The sequence below is a fragment of the Dermochelys coriacea genome, chromosome 17 (genome assembly GCF_009764565.3).
Source record: "Dermochelys coriacea isolate rDerCor1 chromosome 17, rDerCor1.pri.v4, whole genome shotgun sequence".
Lineage (NCBI taxonomy): Eukaryota > Metazoa > Chordata > Testudines > Dermochelyidae > Dermochelys > Dermochelys coriacea.
This window is the reverse complement of record NC_050084.1, coordinates 11,400,720-11,422,101: the sequence shown is the minus strand read 5'-3', so window position 1 is coordinate 11,422,101 and position 21,382 is coordinate 11,400,720. Positions and strand designations below refer to the sequence as shown.

The window sequence follows — 21,382 nt, the reverse complement described above, 5'->3', positions numbered from 1 at the left end:
AAATCAAAATTGATGTTTCAGGGGCTCATGTGACCTTACTTGAGTTTCTTCTAATTGCATATGGCCCTCAGCTATGTACTAAGATTTTCATTTTGTTAATTAGGCCCCAAGCTATTTAAGCACATGTGTAACTTAAAACACCAGTAATCCCACTGAAGTCCACTTCAAGCATGTGAGTATTCCAATTGATTTCAGTGAGGCTGCTCAAGAGCATAGGATAGTGGCACTGGAGTAAAAGGGACAGGTTTCAGGATCTAGATTAGTGAAGGACAAGTGGCTCAAGAACGCAGGTAAGTGCTGATGTAACGCTGACAGACCCCAGTCATTGGCAGGCAGGATCGAACTTGGGGCCTCTGGAACTTAGTGCATGAGCCTCTACTGCAGGGGTGGCCAACCTGTGGCTCCAGTGCCACATGTGGATCTTCAGAAGTTTAATATGCGGCTCCTTGTATAGACACCAACGCTGGGACTGGAGTTACAGGCGCCAACTTTTCAATGTGACAGGGGTGCTAGCTGCTCAACTGCTGGCTCTGCCACAGGCCCTGCCCCCACTCCACCTCTTCCCACCTGCCGAGCCTGCCTTGCCCTCACTCCTCCTCATAAGAGCCTCCTGCATGCCACGAAACAGCTGATCAGGAGGTGCAGGGAGGGAAGGGGAGGTGCTGATTGGCGGGCGGAAGGCTCTTGGAGGGGAGGAGAACTGATCGGGGTGGGGGGGTGGCGGCTGATGTATTACTGTATTACTGTAATAATTACTGATGTATTATTATTTTTGGCAATGTACATTGGTAAATTCTGGCTTCTTCTCAGGCTCAGGTTGGCTATCCCTGCTCTACCGCATGAGCTAAAAGCCAACTGGCTGTTAGCTAAGGCTGTAGAGCAGACTCATGTTATCTCTCTAAGTGGTCTCAGTGCCACTAGATGGGACAGAACACCATACCTAGAAGAATGTGAGAGTTACACTGGGATGTTGCTGGACAAATAGTAAAGCTTGAGCATGGAAGACAGATCTCTAGGCTTCTTTAACATTATTTCATACCATTCTGCCTGCCACAACTTCAATATTAATGAGACAATATGCTAATACTTACCATGTGCTTAAGTATCTAGATGAATCAAGATCTTAAAATATTGTTGAAAGTTTCAAAGATTTACCTTTAAAAACAAATACAATCTTGTCATATATATCCCTCTCTATAATTTTCTCTCTGAAGACCATACATACCAAAAAAGTGAAAATTTGACACCAATCCTGATTTTGACTACAAAGGTTGCTAGTATGTCAAAGACAGTCAACTCAAGGCAAAATGAGACAATACAAATATTCTCCAAGCAAAGACTTTATTTATGAAATAGCACCTGTGAAAGGATCCCGGGGTGCACCCTGGGATCAAGGGACCTCTGTACCCCCTTAACTCTCCAACCTGGGCTGTCTCACAATGCTTGGCAGCAAGCCCCTCCAGGCGCTATTACACTCAGTACAACCTCATGTGGAGCTGCACCTCCCCCACCCCAGATTGCATGACTATGCTCAGAGCCTCTCATTAATACCCAGAAAGGCACCAGCCAAATCCTCCTAGCCTTGTGCCTCAGGAATATACCGCCTTGCACTGCTTAAGATGAGCAGTGCACATTTATTAATTGATTCACCACTTCCACAATGGAAAATGGACATACACCAGCCTTTGTCAAACCTGAGCAGACTTGCCACACACTTCATACAAACTTGCTGGTAAAGATAAACAGTAAAACAAATGTATTGATTATAAAAGGTAGATTTTAAGTGATAGGCAAAAAGAGTTACCAAAAGAAAAGATGATATAAGCACGCAGTCTAAACTCTCAACTCTATTCGACTGGGCAACATCTAGATTAAGCAGTTTTTCTCACCCTACTAGATATTGCAGTCCTTAATGTACAGGTTTGTTCCTTAAGCCGGGGCCAATCTCCTCTGTCGTCTTCTCAAGTGTCTTAGTTGCTTGCAGCATATGAAGGGGAAGGAGAATGCTGTTATGGTCTTGGCCTTCACAACATCCTCCAGCAAGGAGTTCCCCAGGTTGACTGTGCGTTGTGTGGGAAAAAATACTTCCTTTTGTTTTTTAAACCAGCTGCCTATTTTTGTTTGGTGGCCCCTAGTTCTTGTCTTACGAGAAGAGTAAATAACACTTCCTTATTTACTTTCTCCACACCAATCATGATTTTATAGACCTCTATTATATTTCCCCCTCTTAGTCATCTCTTTTCCAAGATGAAAAGTCCCAGTCTTATTAATCTCTCTTCATATGGCAGCCATTCCATACCCCTAATCATTTTGTTGCCTTTTTCTGAACCTTTTTCAATTCATTGTATCTTTTTGAGATGGGGCAACCACATCTTCATGCGATATTCAAGATGTGGGCGTACCATGGATTTATATAGAGGCAATATATTTTCTCTTATATTATCTATCCCTTTCTTAAGGATTCCCAACATTCTGTTTGCTTTTTGACTGCTGCTGCACAGTGAGTGGATATTTTCAGAGAACTATCCACAATGACTCAAAGAGATTTCGCAAAAGAAAAGGAGTACTTGTGGCACCTTAGAGACTAACAAATTTATTTGAGCATAAGCTTTCGTGAGCTACATTTGTTAGTCTCTAAGGTGCCACAAGTACTCCTTTTCTTTTTGCGAATACAGACTAACACGGCTGCTACTCTGAAACCTCAAAGAGATTTCTTGAGTGGTAACAGCTAATTTAGACTCCATTTTATATGTATAGTTGGGATTAGGTTTTCCAATGTGCATTACTTTGCATTTATCAACATTGAATTTCATCTGCGATTTTGTTGCCCAGTCACCCAGTTTTGTGAGATCCTTTTGTAGCTCTTCACAGTCTGCCTAGGACTTAACTATCCTAAGTAGATTTGTATCACCTGCAAATTTTGTCACCTCACAGTTTACCCCAGTTAAGCAGCGCGTGCCCCCCCCCTTTTCTTCTGTTAAAGCATTACAGGGAGAATTTTTTGTCAAATTTTGACATTTGAAAAATTTTGACCCTCCCCCGTGTCCCATATATGGGTGTTTGTGTCTACACACATACACTGCCTTAAATTTTCAAACATAGCTAGTAAATTTTGGGTGCCTAGACTTTTTTGGGGTGCCCAAACTGAGCTACCTTTAAAAGGATACTCCCATTTTCATTCATGTTAGAGCATCTGCCCTTTGGAAATCAGGCTCCTTCAACTGTTTTGAGTTAGACACCAAAATAAGAGGCACCCAGAGTCACTTTTTGAAAATGTTGGACGCTGTCTGGTTTTTTCATTGAAGTTTTTCTTTCTTCCTGACTGCTTAATTTTTCACTGGGTTTTGTCTCTCCTCTCCTTTCAAACTCCCCTAAGCAGGATGTGAATTTTAAACATGCACCGTTTGAGGGGAGTTGAAATTAGGGAAAATAACTTCATCTGTCTTGATTGCTACATAAATTCATCACATACATATGAACTTCCTCATCAAAATACCACAAATGTATACAGCAATCCATAGATTATTCTTACTCTGAGATTGTCTGCACTGTGTAGCCATAGTCACTGATTTTTATATGCACTGCCCTTGATGTCAGTATGAGAAGCTCTGAGAAATATGATCTCAATATGCTATGAAGAATGATATAGGTAAGAGCTACAACCACTGTCCATATTGTCCTGGGGATCTTCTATTATATGCCTCAGCTCCAACTTTTATGCTGAAGTCTACAATAACTATGGTTACATCTTGCCTTGGTTCTATTACTCACACCAAAAAAAACTGTTTTCACTTGCTGTTGTAATATTTGTGGATATACTGAATTTTGCCCGACAACTTACTTTAGCTTAGAAAAATAATGAAATACATTCACTCACTCAATTATCTTCCATCATTGCATTTTTTGCAATCTTTGTGAAGAAAGATGCTCCAGACATTCTTATGCCTTACTCAGTATCTGATTAAAAACATGTGTAACAGATCCTCTGAGATGAATGCAACAGCTATAGCTTAGCATCTCAATTATTTAGTAATGGTCTCCACTCTTCTGGGTAATGAATATGTGAACATTACATCTACCACTGTTACTCTTTATCCTCAAAACGGAGGATGAGTTTCTCTTCTCTCCTTCCCCTCCCCCCGCCTCCCCCAACCCAGCCCAGATTAGTTCCTTCAGGCTTACAACTCCCCAGATACTGGTGACACATGTAAAGTTCTAAGCACCTATACATATCTTCATCACTCTTTTACTGAAGGCAATTTAATAAAGAAGCTTCTATGATCAGTGAGTGACCCATTTCCCCAGAGGAGATGCTGTAATATTTGGAGGATGGTGGGTTTTGGCTCCAGTGAAATATTTAATATAAATTGATGAAATCCTTAAATTTCAGAATGTCTGAGTCTCTATGAGCTCAGATTCATACACATTACACGATGGAAACAGAAAACAAATACAAGAACCATTTTGGATCGATTAATGGAAACATCAAGCTACATACTCATGTTTCCCTAAAATTAGGCCTATACTGATTTATAAAAGCTAAGGATCTGGCTATATATTTTTGTGCCTGTCCATCTACTTTCTCAAATCTTTCTCTTTTTGTATATGCAGGTTTAGATTATATTTCATTCTAATTATTTTCATGGAAATGCTTGATTTTTTTGGCAAAGCTAAGAACTAAAAGAAACAAATACATTGACCACAGACAATGGATGAATGATCTGAATTATTTCACACCCCTTTTACCAGCAACTAAAATAAAATAATCTGTTTGTGGAAGATGGGATTTTTTTAAATACCCAATTGCACATATGTGCTTTGCCTGTGTGTGTGGTTTTTTTTGCTTTAGTCAAGTTGCATCAATCATAGCAGGCTGTGTAAAGTTTTCGTTCCCAGCTCTGCAATTACTATGTAGCAGTCAAGATCTGGGCAGGGGAATGCACATCCTGAATCATTTGGCATGTGGAGGCACTGTGTAAAAACAGCAGGCTAATGGCAGAGACTCAGTTTTTATGCACAAGTAGTGGGAAATTACATGCTTTTAATGGATAATTCTATTTGCAAAGATTTGAGTAGCAAGTGGCTTTCACTGGGTGGTGGTGACGGGAGCTTTTTTTTTTAAAAAGGAAATTATTTAAATAGTTGTGTGGTCCCCCCTCTCCCCCCCCCACTCAGAACAGTAATGCGGGCTGGGATTTTCAAAGAAGCCTAAGTGGATTTAGTGCCTACCTCCCTTATGCCTCTTTGAAAAATCACACCTATGAATGAGGAGTTCATCTGCCTCTTTAAATAGACATCAGAGGCCAAAATCACTGCTGGTGCAAACAAGCTGTGCAAGTTTATACCAGCAGCCCCAAGCCTGCATCATCTATCTCCATCACCATAGTATCTGAGCATCTTCAACTTCAAATAGAGAAGTCCATAAAAGACATCTCCCTGAGATTAAGAAGGGATTTGAATGTGGGTTTCCCATCTCTTAAGTGCGTGACCTAACCACACGGCTATATTCTTATGCATGTGGGGGAAGAGGGGTGATTCTTTCAAATGCTCTGTTCCACTGTGTAAAATAATTTAAATATGCAATGGGCCAGAAAGAGTGACTGACTCTCTAGCCCAGACACTCTCCTGAGAGTGGGAAATTTAAGTGCCAATCCCTTCTTCTCGTATACAGTAAAGGAATTGGGGTCTTCCACATCCCAGCTGAGTGCAGTAACTAGTGGGCTGATGTTATAAGGATAGGCTCCTCCTGTGGTGTTTCTTTCGGGGGGCGGGGAGGGAACCACTTAGGTTCCTAGCTCTAGGAAAGGCTTCACAGTTAGGGTTTCCCGGTGTCTAGTTTTAAACTGGAACACCTGGTCGAAAAGGGACCCTAGCAGCTCCGGTCAGCTCCACTGACTTGGTAGTGCAGCAGGGCTAAAGCAGGCTCCCTGACTGCCATGGTGCTGCGCTGCTCCTGAAAGCAGCAGTATGTCTGTCTCTCCTCTCTCTCTCTTCTTTCCCCCCCCTCCTAGGTGTAGGAGCAGCCAGGGGGCTCTGCATGCTGCCCAAGCACCAGCTCCATAGCTCCCATTTGTCAGGAACCATGGTCAAGGGGAGCTGCAGGGGCACTGCCTGCGGATGGGGCAACGCACAGAGCTGCCTGGCTGTGCCTCTCCATAGCAGCTTGTGGGGGACCTGGTGCTGCTGGGAGCTGCCTGAGATAAGTGCCACCCTAGTTCTGATTCCCCCTCATGTGCCCCAATTCCCTGCCCCAGCCATGATCTCCTTCCTGCCCTCTGAAGCCCTTGATTCCAGCCCAGAGCACCCTCCTGCACCCCAAACCCCTCAGAAGAGGTGGCCCAGACCCACCTATCACTAATCAATTGTCTTCCAGCTTAGACTGTGGGGCTAGGAGTCAGGTGGCACCCTGTAGACACCTGATTCTTATAAAGGCCAGCAAGCAGTCTGCTGAGCTAGAGAATTGCACAGGACAGGTAGATTATTGCAGGAACTTGCATGCAAGAAAAGACTCTTGGTGTTAGATGACTCTTAAGTAGCTCGTCTGAGGGTTGAGACTGGCAAGCAGTAGAAAAGTTCCTGTGGGAGTCCCTGGGACAGGGCACTGGCTGAAACAGGTGAGGGAAAACCTCTGGGAACCATAACCTGAGAGGAGAAAAGGAACTACTTTATTCTGTGATGCCCACATTTCTCAATAGATTATGGTGCTGAGGCAATACTCTAGTTTAGCATTGATCCTTCCTGAGCTGGTTAGCTATCCTACTGGCTTGCATGTATCATGAACTAAAAATTATATCTGAGTTTTGCCATATTCCAAGGGCATCCTAGATTCTTGGCACTGAATATTGATTTGGGTGGGCAGGGGGAGGAGAACAGGGCAAGATTTGGTTGCACGCTATTTTAAAGGGGTACTTATACAGGACTAATAAATTATCAAAATATAAACATGTTAGACACAAGTGGCATATAATAGTTGAGATGGCTAAAAGGAGATAAATAAAAGATCTTATAAATAACATGCTTTAAAAGTAACATTCATTACAATATGCAATCATTTATGAAAACTTTTTATTTTATTACTATTCAATTAAACTATGTTAAATTGTATGGACATTGTTACCATGATTTTATCATCACTTAGAAGGACTCCGCTGTTGTCATGTGAGAATTTACGTTAATGGGGTGCAGAAAATAAAAGCACGCCATTACTGTGTTCTGCAATTTACAGAATACACTTGTGGACTTCTTTTCCAAATATTTAATTTAGAATTTGTAAGTTTATGATGACTCTAAATGTGAGAAGAAGACTTCAGAATGAAAACCAGCCCATTTCATTGTGCTCATGTGCCTTTGTTTAACTACCAAACCATACTTCAGCTGTGACATGACCCTGATGTGCTTTTATTCCTCCACAGTCAGTCCGAAGTCTTACTTACATAGCATCATTAAGCAGTAGAATGGCTTCATTAAGTATTGCAGGTGAAGGCAAAGTCCTGGAAAGATGGTGCAATTTTATGCTTGCTGCAGTCATAAGAACTTGGAAAGTCTTAGTGAAATGCAAAGCATAGGGTAGAAAAAGTGTGGTTAAAAAGGCAGGTTCCAACAGTAATAAAAAAAACTTAATGTGTGGCTTGATCAGGCACAGTGTTACACACTCATTGAACATAGGGGGCCAAATTTCAAGTGGTCAAAATTAAATCTAGAGTTCTAAAAGAGCTCCGCTCCCACTCGGTACCTAAGTAAGGGCTTGATTTTCAGACCTGCTCAGTAGCTCCCATTTCAGGTTTCAGAGTAGCAGCCATTTAGTCTGTATCCACAAAAAGAACAGGAGTACTTGTGGCACCTTATACGCTAACAAATTTATTAGAGCATAAGCTTTCATGGGCTACAGCCCACTTCATATGGGCAAATTTTTGGAAGAGTCTTGCACGCAGGGTGCTAAGCTGCTTTTCTGGAAACCCAGCCACTTACTTTTGTGCTGAAATGGGAACTGATCTCTCTTGAAAGTCTTGCCCCACCCAATTGGTTGTACTGAGCCCTTCTGAAAATTCTGGCCAATAGGAGTTGAAGGTCAGCAGCTGGCATGAGTGAGACCTCTAAGGTACCAGACTTAGTCTGATTCATGTGTAATCCACACCTCTTCTGAGTGTGGTGTTCTGTCTCATCTAATGGCATTGAGACCATTTAAAGACAGAGTTAAATGAGTCTGCTCTACAGCCTTGGCTAAGAGACTATTGGCTTTTTGCTCATGGACTAAACTCCAGAGGTTCCCCGGTTGAATCCTGCCCGCCAATGACCAGGGTCTGTTGGTGTTACACATGTGCTGGTCCATAATGTTATGGAGTCCAACTGAAGCCAGTGGTGCTCTATATGGGTGCAGGAATCCATCCAGACTGTAGGGCAGTGGTGGCCACCAGACCGTTTGTTTACATTTGCATGGCCACCTGCATCTCCCAGTGGCCGCGATTTGCTATTTCCGGCCAATGGGAAGCAGCACGGGCCTGGCCACCACTTCCCACAGTTCCCATTGGCTGGGAACTGGGAACCGTGGCCACTGGGAGCTGTGGGCGGCCATGCAAATGTAAACAAATGGTCTAGTGGCCCGCGGGCTACTGGTTGCCCACCACTGCTGTAGGATCTGGAACTAAGATTAAACATGAGCATGCATCTTCAGACAGGGCTTGTCTATTCAGACATGTGGTTCACAGCAAGTTGGGGTGTAAATCTACCCCATACTAGCCTGCCCCATTCTATGTGAGCATGAACCCTGCTGCCATGTACTAAAATTTCTACAGTGTGCTGCTTTGATTTCACCACCCACTTTGAAATGGGATTAGATTGAAGTGCACTAGGGAACTTCCAGTGCATAGTAGCAGGGTCCACATGCTCACGTAGAATGCGCCAGGCTAGTATGGGGTAGATTTACACCCCAGCTTCTTGTACACTAATGGTGCATATAGATAAGCCCCTGGCTTGCCTTGGACCAGAGCTGTCTTTCTCTAGAAGAAATGAAATAGTGATTTCTTTCCTTTCATATTTGTAGAGCTGGATGAACAATAGAAACACTTCTTTTTATGAATATTTTCACAGTATATTGCTGGGGTGTTTTTTTTTTTTTTGCAGGTGAGCGGGGGATTGAAACTCAAACTTTTGAGCATCTCAAGATTTTTGGTTTTTTTGTGGCCAGTCTCTACTGAAGTATTCTACCTGGAAGGAGTCCTGGTGAAAGATACAGAGAAGATATAAAGGTGGTCTTACGTTTACTTTAATAATCTTGTTAAGGGGATCCAGTATTATGATGGGTGCATGATAAGAATTTAGATGTCATCTCTCGTTATTGTTGTGTGTCCTGGATTGTTAGGAACTAAACATGTAACCTAGTAAATCTGGTTAAACATAGTGGTGTCTGAAAGTCATTTTCTCTGATTTGCTTTTCGTCCTCCACTAACACTTGACCTTCTGTGATGTTTTAGGATTGAAAGGATTTTCTGTCATTTGAGCTATATTGCACAATGTGCTCCCTGTGGCCCTTCCTTTTTATCCTAAACTAAATAATTTTTAGTTTTTCAGTAAGATTTCTCTTACTGTTTCCCTCCTGCTTTTGTCACTATCATCAGACAATTAGGACCTGATCCTTCAAGGTGAAGGTGCCTGGAATTATGAGAACTCATCTCACAGGATTGGGATCTGAATTATCTCAGCACAAATTCTTACCTCTTTCTCTCTCTCTGAGCCTCTGTGTAGTATATTTAAAGTTTCAGAGTAGCAGCCGGTGTTAGATCTGTATTCGCAAAAAGAAAAGGAGTACCCGTGGAACCTTAGAGACTAACAACATTTATTAGAGCATAAGCTTTCGTGAGCTACAGCTCACTCATCGGATGCATTTGGTGGAAACAAGCAGAGGAGAGATTTATATACACACACAAGAGAACATGAAACAATGGGTTTATCATACACACTGTAAGGAGAGTGATCACTTAAGATAAGCCATCACCAGCAGCAGGGGGGGAAAGGAGGAAAACCTTTCATGGTGACAAGCAAGGTAGGCTAATTCCAGCAGTTAACAAGAATATCAGAGGAACAGTGGGGGGTGGGGTGGGAGGTAGAATTACCCTGGGGAAATAGTTTTACTTTGTGTAATGACTCATCCATTCCCAGTCTCTATTCAAGCCTAAGTTAATTGTATCCAGTTTGCAAATTAATTCCAATTCAGCAGTCTCTCGTTGGAGTCTGTTTTTGAAGCTTTTTTGTTGAAGGATAGCCACTCTTAGGTCTGTGATCGAGTGACCAGAGAGATTGAAGTGTTCTCCAACTGGTTGTTGAATGTTATAATTCTTGACGTCTGATTTGTGTCCATTCATTCTTTTACGTAGAGACTGTCCAGTTTGGCCAATGTACATGGCAGAGGGGCATTGCTAGCACATGATGGCATATATCACATTGGTAGATGCGCAGGTGAACGAGCCTCTGATAGTGTGGCTGATGTGATTAGGCCCTATGATGGTATCCCCTGAATAGATATGTGGACAGAGTTGGCAACGGGCTTTGTTGCAAGGATAGGTTCCTGGGTTAGTGGTTCTGTTGTGTGGTGTGTGGTTGCTGGTGAGTATTTGCTTCAGATTGGGGGGCTGTCTGTAAGCAAGGACTGGTCTATCTCCCAAGATCTGAGAGAGCGATGGCTCGTCCTTCAGGATAGGTTGTAGATCCTTGATGATGCGTTGGAGAGGTTTTAGTTGGGGGCTGAAGGTGATGGCTAGTGGCGTTCTGTTGTTTTCTTTGTTGGGCCTGTCCTGTAGTAGGTGACTTCTGGGTACTCTTCTGGCTCTGTCAATCTTTCTTCACTTCAATGTGATAGATGCCATCATGTGCCAGCAAAGCCCCTCTGCCATGTACATTGGTCAAACTGGACAGTCTCTACGTAAAAGAATAAATGGACACAAATCAGACGTCAAGAATTATAACATTCAAAAACCAGTTGGAGAACACTTCAATCTCTCCGTCACTCGATTACAGACCTGAGGGTGGCTATCCTTCAGCAAAAAGCTTCAAAAACAGACTCCAACGAGAGACTGCTGAATTGGAATTAATTTGCAAACTGGATACAATTAACTTAGGCTTGAATAGAGACTGGGAATGGATGAGTCATTACACAAAGTAAAACTATTTCCCCATGTTATTTCCCCCCCCCCCACTCCATCCCCCACTGTTCCTCAGATGTTCTTGTTAACTGCTGGAAATAGCCTACCTGCTTGTCACCATGAAAGGCTTTCCTCCTTTTCTCCCCCTGCTGCTGGTGATGGCTCATCTTAAGTGATCACTCTCCTTACAGTGTGTATGATAAACCCATTGTTTCATTTTCTCTGAGTGTGTATATCAATCTCCCCTCTGTATTTTCCACCAAATGCATTCGATGAAGTGAGCTGTAGCTCACGAAAGCTTATGCTCAAATAAATGTGTTAGTCTCTAAGGTGCCACAAGTACTTTTTTTTTGCGAATACAGACTAACACGGCTGCTACTCTGAAACCTTACAAATCATAGGCAAGATATAAACCATTCAGTCCCTGCCATTCACACATACTGGGCCAGATCCTCAGCTAGTGTAAGCACGGTTTCAAATCATGTATAGCCTCCAAATCTTAATTCAGTCTTCTTCTCTTTTGTCCAAAACATAGAATTATAATCAGCACTACATTGTGGCTGGGATTATATTCCATGGTTGCTTAGATTCCTGTTCTTCCTTCTGAATTTTCATTTCATACCCTTTTCTTTTCACAGCGTACTCTGTGTACTGCTCAATATATTCACGTTGCTGGAGGCTGAATATCATTTTCTCTAATACAACTTAATGGGATTTCCTTTTCTTTTCTAATACCACAGAAGTAGAAGTCCTACTGGATAAGAGCACATATCAATGTGACTAAAATTTTGCTCTGTCAAAGATATGATCTCATCAGTGTTTGTGTCACTAATTTGAGGAAAGGTCACTGGTGTTAAAGCTGAGATACGTAACCTTTAGCAATCCTTGAGTTTATAAGGGTGGTATTTGGAATACAAATTGTTGGGCATTATACTTTGAAAGGTTCCAATAACTTTTGAACAGTAAAATTATTTGGCTGTCCAAACTGAGGTCACTTCTTTTTCCTCCAGTATCCGACTACAAATCTGAACAAGGAAAAGATGAGCCTATTAGTATTCAAATGAACTACCATTTTTTATATGAAAAATGAAATGGAAGACTTCATTGCATTTTGCTGAATGTAATTTTGGTGTTTAAGCTACCTATTAATGAGAGATCCTACAGTCACCTTGTATGGAGTAGACAGATAAATATCCAGGTTTACCACAGGCTGGATCCTGGCCTTACGGCTATAGGCCTAAACAGTGCAAATAGGGTCTCATAGCTGGATACGTGTCCAGTGTGCAAGATCCTGCTTCTCTTGCTGTGTGCTGCTATGACCATGGTCCAGCTAGTTGCTTAACCCTTTTTTTGGCTCAGGTGCTAACACTAAGACCTCAAGAGAAGGAGGATACTTAGTACAGATTTCCCCTGTCCCCACCTGTATTGAATGGTATTTGCTTACAGGGCCATGAGCATGTCAACTCCTCCATTCTAGCTAACTACAGCCCGTTGCCCACAATCCATTCCCTCCAATGCTAGATAGGTATAGGGGTGGCACTTTGTGCTAAGGCAAGATGCCATCTACCTGCCCGCAATGCTATTTTGCACCCGACTTATGGCTGCCAGAACCCTTTTCACCTCATGCACTTGGGCATCTAGGTGGAGGAGGGAGGTAGCTTCTAAATCAGTAATGTAGAATATGCAGCAAAAAGCTGGTTGCTCTGTTGTCCAGCACCTTCGTGTATCTGTTTTGAGGACATTGCAAGCAATGTAAAGAAGACAACCCCTTTTTTCTTTTAGCTGTTAACCCTTGCCTTTAGTTCGTATGTCAGCCATATAGTATGATCATCATAATTAAAGATGCCATGCATAAAGTGTCTTCAAAACAAACATTTTGGAAATTCAGTGTAAACTGAATGGGTAACTTAATTTCTGCACATTTACATTCTTGACTGTCTCTGTAATTCATCACATACATACAGTATTATTTTCTTGCCTCAAACTCTGGAAATACTATTTCTTGAACATCCATCGCCTTTATTCAGCCATCCTCCACAGTAATTACTAGAGATATGCCAGGGACTGAAACCCTACAGAATAATCATCTAGACTTATGTTGTTCAAAAATTTCCAATAATTCTGAGGGTCTCCATTTTTGGTGTGCAAAGGGAATCGCTTTCAGAAACTGAGCTCCAGCCCTCTGCAAGTGCCTCAAATGGAGGCCCAAACAGTGAGGCAGCTGAAATCACTCATCACCTTTGAAAACATGAGCCATAGAATGTATTCTCATGACCTGCTCTGGGTGAGTCATCAGCAGAGAGAAGCTGGGATGTTTGGATCTTAAAGCATGAGTCTCTACCAGCTGAGCTAAAAGACACAATTCTGTTAGCCTATGCTGTAGCCAGGCTTATGAACTACTCTAGGGCCCAGCCACCACTAGAAGGGGACAGATGTAGTGGGTATGGGTTTACCTTATTGGCAGTGGAAGATAGACTACAAGAAGAAAAGGCCCACATGCTAGCATATTTATTTTTGTATGTATAACGCTGACAGACCCTGGTTGTTGGCGGGTGGGATCGAAACTGGGACCTCTGGAGCTAAATGCATGAGTGAAAAGCCATATGGCCCTTAGAGATAAAGTGGTTTTGGTGTTACTAGAGGGGACAGAGCACCACACCCAGGAGCTGTGTGGGTTATGTATGATTTTTTTATTACAGATTTTTGTTTCCTTGACCAGTCAGACTGATGGGTTTTATCTTGCGTATCTCTGGCTGGGTATGACTGAAAACTTTATGCTGACTTGTTGAACTATGCAAAACGAGTGTACATTTTTCCCTTATTTAATAAGCATCCACGCTCTGGTCAGTATCTACTCTAAATCATTCACATTTGATGCAGGAGTATTCTAAACTGGGACCTGTGCCATTGCCAGATCATGGGTCACACATGCGTGAGCCCCCTTAGGTGCTGCCACCCCAGAATGCCACTTCTGGTTCTTACTCTCCTATGCAATCAACCAGGCTTTGAGTTAGAAGTGCTCGCTGCTGCTGCATCCATTTACTCTGTGCTCCAGTTCAACTCCGTGGAAAAACTCTTTGTAGCTTCATGGTGCAGGATCAAGCCCCATCTCTGGCGTTCAGGGGGCCTGACCAGAAAACGCATGGAAACTGTCTTCATAGACCTAGCACAAATGATGGCAAAACCCCTCAAAATTCAGTCACTGAATGGTAGGATATTTGAGTGAGTGGGACCCAGGTTTGGCAAACTTAAACTGCAGTGCTACTGAGACATTAAATGTTGGATCAGCCAGAGGTGTAGGAGAACCTATACCACCACTATTCTAAGGGCTTTGGTGTGTCTCTCTGTATCATTACCACCATGAGTTCTGGTGTCTCCTACCAATGGTAAAGGAACAACTACCCCAGGCCAAAATTGAGGACTGGTGAAGAGCCGAGGGAGGGAGGCGTTTAAAATCCTGGAGACTGTCAGACAGAGGGCAGCACCTGTAACTCAACCAATTCCATCCAAAACAATGTCCTGCCAAATTCCCTTCCATCACTATCAAGAAGGAAAGAGGGTGAATTATAGGGTGACCAGACAGCAAGTGTGGAAAAATTGGGACAGGGGTGGGGGATAATAGGAGCCTATATAAGAAAAAGATCCCAAAATCGGGACTGTCCCTAACGAATTAGCACATGAAACTAGGAATAAGATTTGAATGAGTGTAACAGTTCTGCTTTATGCATAAATGCTGTTGGCAAAGGGCATATTCCATTTAGTGGCAAAACTTCCATGGATTTCCACAGGCCCATGATTTAGCCATTCATATTAGCACTTTATTTTGTAGGCCTGATTCTGGTTCCACTAAAATTGGTTTCATAAGAAAGTAATTCCATGGACTTCAAAGATCACTCCTGATTTACACCAGTGTAACGTGGCCACAATTTGGCCCTCTTGCATATTACTGAAAACTCCCATCAGCTTTGGGGGGGGATAGAAATATGCTAATTTTTTTTGAAAACCCTACTCTCCTCCTGAAAATAAATCTAGTTAAGCCCAAAACAAAACACTCATTTGCCAGTTGCACGGGCATGTTCTGCACTACTGCTGCTCCATCTTTGGAAGACCCGATATTCCTTTTACTTTATGGTAGCTTGATTGGACGGGATTTAAATGAAGGCAAGTTTACGAAGTGTAACTGCTCACTAAAAAAGCCTGGAACTACTTGTGTGTGTTTCTTTAAAATGCAAAAAGTGAATTTACTAGTCCGGCTTTGTTTCTCAAGTTCCACAATTCTTCCAAGTCAGAGAATATGAAGGTTCATAAACTCTTGGCTAGATTTCTACTTCAGTGACATTTTCTGCGGCTCTGCTCTTGCATTCCTTACATAAAGCGAGACTGTGCTTTATGTACAGCTCTGAACAAGGGGAAATGTGCAGATGTACCACCCCCCAGGAGAAGACCAGGAGGCAGAAAGCATCAGAGCCATCCCCCTGAAGTACAGTTCTTCCACGGCCATTTGAGCAAATTATTTGCTACAGACCTATTCAGGGGTCAGCTTACTCCGTGCTCCTCTCCAAAGCAGTCAAGCCTTCCTGCCTCCCCCTGCACCTGCTGCAAGTCAATGTACTGGGGGAGGAGGAGGCGAGGGTGAAGTTATGGCTATGCTTTTCTTTGCTTTTGCTCACTTTCTGCCCACTTGTTGACACATTGGCTTTAGGGAACATTAAAGTTTCCATTCATTTAAATAGTGCAAGATCAAGTCCCTGGTGCACGCCCACATTACTCAGTATAAGCCCTGGGTAGCCCTGCAAGGTGGAAAAAGCTTGCCTTGTCCCCTTTTCCCTATATCGCCACCCCAATCTAGCCTTTAGGGAAAAAATCCCACTGGAGTCAATGAGTATTTGTGTAAGGACTGTACTGGGATTTTCAAAAGGGACCAAGGAAGTTTAGATCCCAAATCTCACTAAATGTAACAAATGAAATCCTGGCTCCATTGAACTCAATGGGATTTCTGCCATTGTGTCAATGGGGCCAGGATTTCACCTAGTGGGAGCTGAGCACCTAAGTGTGTTTAAAATCCAAGCCCACAGGATGTACTGATGAAATGGGTGTAACATTTTCTTCTTTAAAAGTCCCTTGCTGTTTGCTACACCAATAGAAAACTGAGCAGAGAGGTTAAATAAATTAATTAGCCTGAATTTATGAATGCGCTGGAACACGGTAAAAGCAATACTTGTAAATGTGGGTAAACGTGTCAGTGGACATTTAAAAGTGACTAATATAATCCTTTTAATTTTCATCCTTCTTGTTATAGATCACAATATGGTTATGTGACAGAACCATCAAGCATAGTAAGTACTATATTTTACTAATTATACAAAGAGGGCTATTTTACATTCTAATTCATCACAATTTAATTGCACAGAAGAAACAGAAGGCAAAATATTTTCAGTAAAGACTAAAAGGACAGACAGCAGGCCAGATTCTCCATTGCCTTGCAACCATTGTAGTAAATGGAGTGCAGGATGATGCCAGATCAGAAGGATAATATTAATCACTTACCTTGCACGGCACAAGGTGAGTGGCAGGAGAAAATCAGGTCCACTGAATCTGATTCTTAGAATTTGTCTACATGGGGGGTAATGCACACTATGGAGATGTGGTTTCTAACCTGTACTAACATGCTGCACATTAATGGTCTGTGGGAACCCTGCTGGTATGCTTTAAACGTTCCGTAGTGCACTTTAATATACTGTTGTCTAGAAAAAAAAATTGGACCATGATCTTATTCTGTTTGTACAGTGCCTAGCAAAATAGGTCCTGGTCTATGGCTGGGAGTCCTAAGGGCTACCACAGCACTTATTAATGCTGATCCTGGAAGTTTTTCATTCTTACCACACACAGAAAAATGATTAATTTCCCCTTCCTCTTTCCTCTGAACTTTATTCTATGTTTATACAAAGCTAAGCATAGGGCCAAATTGATCCTTGCTGTAATGCCATTGGAGCTAAGTTACATCAGAGATTAGTTTGGCTCAGTTATTGTAATCACTCTTGTTTGTTGCCAGTATCAGTTTCTGAATATTTTTTTTAAAAAATCTGTGCAAATAAAGAGTTATGCACAAACTATATGAACCTGATGCTCTGCAATTCTGCTGTATGTCGGTATCAAGTCTTTTTTCCTGAAAAGTATATTTTGTGCACCCTTCTGGAAGAATGATAAATAAAATTACTTTTAAACAGGCAAAAATTATTCAATGTAATGATTGCTTTTCATTAGCTGCATTTATTATAAATAGCAAAAGGACTTTGTAAAATACATTTACAACTTATTAAAACACTTTTAAAAATCATTAAATCCTTGTTAAACACTGGTGTGTGGAGCATTTAAGCACACATTTCTTGTTCAGCATCAGGTTGAACTCTGCTTATTATAAGGGTCTATCAAGCTAGGGTGGTGGGATAGAGGGCAGGATGGAAAATGAAGAAAGAAAAGCATCTTTCCTAAGCCTTATTTCCTGGAGGGAACATGCTAAAGAAAGTTACATGTCAAGCTGCAGTGTAAAGATATTGTACATAGTTAAAGGCATCAGTTCAAAATGTCATAGATGACATTACATTTTCCTACACGTGCAAGGTTCTATAAGCTACTGGGAGGGGAGGAAGGAGAAAGTATGAAGGACCACATTCTTCATTGCCCTGCACCATTTACATTACTGTAAAATGCTATCGAATAAGAATATAGGGAAAATGGTGACTCAACCTGATGGAATATTCTGTCTCGTTTGCACTCCCTGAATGGGGGCTAGGAACAATCACCGCCCCTGTGCTTATGGGAACATAGAGGTTTCTGCCATTTTGTATATTTGAGGTGATCCATCCCAAAGTGAGCAGGAAGTGGCATAGCTGAGTAGAGTAGGGATCAGGCAGTGTCATCTTGAAGGATGTTGCGTTTTGCTCACTTTCCTGGCGCGACTGCGAGCAGAATCGGGATTTAGTCCTCCTGATGTAGAATCCTTCCCCATACTCCCCCTGCTGTGGCTCAGCTGCACTATTTCTCCTGTGTTTAAATGTCCAGGCTTTGAGTCTTAGCAATTTCTTTCTTTACGTGCATATTTGTGCATACAAGTGATTAGTTAAAAATCTCCTTTGTCAGTGAATAGTGATTAGGAGAGAGATGTCCGAAGAACCATCCTATGGGGCTGGCTGGCCAGGACAGGGATCTATGGAGCAATCCTGAGGGAACACTCAACTGGGCAGACTTGCTGCTTCTGGGCCTGATTTAGTGCATTGGCTGGTCCTTTCACTTGAGAACTTGGGAGAGATTCTGCTCTAATGCGTGTTGTGTGTGGAGCATCTCTCCATTCATTTTTCTCCCAACTTATGCAACCAGGAAGAGAATAGAGTAAGATCTAGTCCAATATTCTATTGGCCTCTCGTAAGGCTGTTATCAAAATACCTATTCTCCTGTACATCTGGTGACTGAAAATATACTACTGTATCTGCATCTTCCATGGCTAGAACAGTACATGTTATCAGGCAAGTCAGCTATTGTACCTACACTACTGCTTCTTGTTAAGGATAATCTTGTAAACTGCCTATTCACTGTAAAGAATGAATTACAGAAAGGGTTATCTTTTGAATAATGCAAGAACCTTGGAAAATGTGAGGCTGTTTATAAATCTGTAGCAGTTTCATCTGAAGCCAAGATGAAAGAACAAACTTTAAAATAACACGACTCCAGCCTTCTATCTAGGGTGAATAAATAATTCCAAATATAGCTCCGCTCAGAGTGTAATTATACTTTGAGAACTCTTATTAATGAGTAAATTAATGTCTCTGCTGGTGTACTGGTAAAGGGTCAGGCCTGTCCACACACAGGCCTGCACCAGCTTAATGTAATGTCTGTTTGTAAACACATACAGTTAAACCATTATACATTTGTGTGCAGCTATGCGGTTTGACTGGCTTATTGCAGTTTAGGGTTTACATGCATTCAGGGTTGCAGCAACAGAATTTAAGATGTTTGTTTAAATCAGTTTTAAAAATCACCAGTGTAAACATCTGTGTGGACAATCTAATTCTGGTTTAAAAGTGGCTTATTTTAGCTTAGTTTAAATCAATTGGGAACAAGGTTAAGCCAATCCAAAATAAGCCACTCTCAAAGAAAGTTGTATTTGTATATTAAAAACATGGCAAAGATTGTACAGGCTTTTATGTCTTCCAAATGGTTCTAAAGTCTTTCTCTGAAGGGAAGAGAAGACAATTTTGAAAATGGAGAAAAAATTCATGACTATTTTATATCCTGTTTATTTCTCCCTCTCTTGTGCACATAGGTAAGCTGTTATAATGCAAGATCTATTATCACTAATTGGCAAATTATATTTATGTCCCAGACATAAGAACAGCAGAGAGAAAGCACTTGACTAGGCTTTTCAATCAGCTCTGAGTTAGTGATTAATGCCTAAGTGGGTAGCAGGTTAGACCTGTGCTGTGGGTTTTTCAGGGAGCAGGTTTGGCTCTGTTTTCCTTGTTCGGCAATATGGTGTTATGTCACTCGTAGTAATTACTGGTAGAATTATTCAGTGTGGAAAGAGGTATGCAGAAATACTAATATTCTCTGTGTGGCTGATTTCAGCAGTTAAAATGAATTAATGATCACAGGCCTGGGAATGAAGCTTGGTCTCATATCTCATGCTGGAGTGAGGAGGCTTGTTCTAGTTCTTAGGTACTGCAGAAGCTCACTGTCTTAATCTAGCCCCTCCCCAAGGCTTAGTTACATAAAGGAAATTGACCCCTCCAGGCAGAGGTGAAAGTAAATTAAAGGACTTATTGGTACGCCGGAGTCCTGAGCAGGGAACGTGGCCTCATCCGGAAGAGGCGGGGCCTTTAAATGGCCCTGGCCCTTTAAATCACTGCCAGAGTCCTGCCGCCGCTACCCCAGAGCTCCAGCAATGGGGCTCAGGCGGCAATTTAAAGGGCCCAGGTGGGAGCCCCGGCCCTTTAAATCACCGGCCTAGGGAAGCCAGGCTTACTTTCACCTCTGCTTCCAGGAGACAATTGCATTGTGCCAGAAGAATGAAGCTGTTAACTGCTTTAGGAAATCTTTGTACCTTGGCCCACAGATCATTAAGCACCTTGAATATAAAGACTGAGGGGCAGATTTTCTCTTTCTCTCTCCCCCCTCCAAGGTCCCTTTTAATTGCCAGAGTGATTTAAAGAATCCTTGGTGTAAATGGCCCTAAAACCATGAATGTGAGATTATTTTCTGTGAGGAGCCCATGTGGCTAAAGAGTGACACTGCTGCTTTATGTAGCATTCATTGCCATCCAGTCACATGGCATGATCTTGATCCACTCCCACTGAAGTCAATACCAAAACATCCATTGAGGGGTGCAGGGTTGGGCCCCAAATCTCTCAACCTGATTATATACTGGCCTGAGTCTTGCACATTTTACTCCACTGCCAAATGAGTGTAAAATGCTGCCACTCTGATTAGCAGGTTATACACCTGCAGAAAGCGGGGGTGTGAGTACAGAAGGTAGAGGCAAGGGAGAATTGAGCCCTACATGAGTGTGTGTTTTATATTTTTTTTTTAAAAAAAGCTAAATTGTTTTATTCATGTCACTGTAGGGATGGCCCTTCAAAAAATGCACAATGCATCTGTAGATGTCAGTTGCCTAAGAAATGACATTTTGTGAGCCTCTGAGGAGTGACAAGCTGATTGCCAGGTCTTCACATAGTCTGAGTCAGCTGGGCTCTGACAGGAAGGCTGGTATTGGTCCTAAAGCCAAATATGGGTTCTTCAGCATTTGCTCTTTTAATTACATGCCTCTAATAGCTGTGAGAGGTTATATACGTATATGTTAAAAAGAAAAACTGTCTAATATGAGGCAATGACTTGGATTTGGCATTGATCACCATAAGTGGGATTTTGCATATCATCCAGATGAATTTCACAGCTGTTAATCTGTTTACCAAGTCAGTCGCAGAAGCCGCTCCTGGTATGATGGTGCATGATCTTAAGCCATTTGAACAATATCTCTGTGGAGATTTTTTTGGGAGTGGGGTGGTAGAAGAGGGGAGTAAGGAATGGGGAGGAGAGAAAATCAGTGTGTGCCTCTGCATGTTAAATGCTTAGAATTATTCTTTCGCGCACATGATAAAGCTGTGAGCATTACTTCAGGTTTTTACCAAACTAGAAAATTAACTAACTGAAATTAAATGTCTTCTACTGGCAGAAACTCTGAAGTTATTGTCTTA

The 21,382-nt window shown here is 42.0% G+C and overlaps 1 long non-coding RNA gene across 2 annotated transcripts in view; it reads left to right on the top strand.

Moving 5' to 3' along the window:
- Positions 1–21,382, top strand: part of LOC119844737 — a 225,729-nt gene that overhangs the window by 179,624 nt on the left and 24,723 nt on the right. For both annotated transcript variants that reach the window (XR_005289384.1, XR_006276236.1), the window contains exons 3-4: positions 9,121–9,245; positions 16,435–16,471. This is a non-coding gene — a long non-coding RNA (uncharacterized LOC119844737). The remainder of the gene's footprint in view (positions 1–9,120; positions 9,246–16,434; positions 16,472–21,382) is intronic.